Genomic DNA, 1,647 nt, shown 5'->3' on the forward strand with positions numbered 1-1,647 from the left:
AAGAACAATGTTTCAGACAATGACAAGGAAGCCCAATTAAAGCATCCACCCAACCCACGTAGCAGTTGGTACACGGGGCCTATATATCCAGCATCCAGTGAGATGTGGTATCCCGGTGCTCCCTGCACAGTTCTCACTCCATTTTCACTTTGAGTGAAGTGAAAGTGGGTTATAAATACGAACAACACTGAGTTTGCACTAATACAGACTGTTTAACTCCACGCACTTACACACTTACTGATTGATTATTTCAAGACTGTCTGAGTAATAAGTGCCATAACAAATTGCAATTAAATAAACGATTGACAGAAACAGGGCCGACCAAAGCTTGCCACTGTATTTATTTGTACTCTACTCCTTAATTAAGAGACTGTTCAGTAGTCACAAGTGTAATTCCACATAGTTTAGACATAACACACAGACATTTAAGTAGATCTATGTGTTATATGTTGAGTATATTATTATGAGTAATACAATACCTATGGTGTATTTTCCTCTACATACGAAGACGTCGATGTGACGATTAGAAATCGCTGGAGTGTGCACGATTCCTTCATAGAAACATTCGTTAAGACCAATTTTAAATTGCACATCACTGTATATTGACTTTGATGTAATACGTTGGGTGTTCTCCCCTTTTATCAAACAGCAAATGGCAGCATTTAACAGCATTTCTGCATTTGCACAGTCAGACACTGATGTCTGGTATCTGATATTGATGTGACTGCTTTCTTCATTTGCTGTGATCATTGAAGTATGGAAGCTGTTTCTTGTACATTAGCATATATTCTCATGGGATTGGGCCTGAACATCAAACTAAACCCAAAGGTAAATTCAGAAGAAACGAGGTTACATCCAACCGTGTAAAACGACTCAGTCATTTGCTACTTTTACTCACACACCACAGCCTGATTGGAGTGAATAACGGCAGATTAGCTCTGTTTGACTGTTTCATGCGGGCCACAAAGGGTAATCCATTAACTCCTGCTACTTCCTAGCATGTACTCTTTTCTCCACACAGCGGAGAAAATGGGAAGTAAATGGGGTATTATTAGCTGTAGGAATTAATCTAGATGTCAGTGCTTCAACCAAGAAAGAAAAGTGGTACTATTTTTAAAAATTGAGTGATTCAGTCAATTTTCTGACAGAACACGCCAAGAGAAGCCAGATCAAACATGAAATGTCCCTGTGGGTAACATTATGGACTGTGACTGACATATGATACAACTGAGTGGAAGTGACACGTCGAAGTGAAAATGAACAAACAGTAAAAGAGCAAATAAACCCCCTCTCCATCATCACTGAGCAGCTTGTTGAAAACATGATTAGCAGCACAGGAGGTGCACCTGACAAAAAGGCAACGCATTACATTATATTATAATCTGACCATTATTTGACAATAAACTTCAAAAAATTAATCCGTTGATCAGTATTAGTTAAGTGCTGTGTTCTGGCACGCATTGATTGTGTAGCTATAACAAACTCTAGTTAATACAGGGAGGGCAAGTACTGACAATATCATAAAATAAACAATTTCTGCACTAATTGCATGTTTTTGACCCACAGTTTATTTATTTAGTCTTAGTCTTTATTTAGTTGAATAAAGGGTAAACAAAATTCTCTTACCCCAAGCTCCTAACCAATAAA

This window comes from Pundamilia nyererei, unplaced genomic scaffold, assembly GCF_000239375.1.
Source record: "Pundamilia nyererei isolate P.nyererei 1_Seehausen unplaced genomic scaffold, PunNye1.0 scaffold00198, whole genome shotgun sequence".
NCBI classification, from domain to species: domain Eukaryota; kingdom Metazoa; phylum Chordata; class Actinopteri; order Cichliformes; family Cichlidae; genus Pundamilia; species Pundamilia nyererei.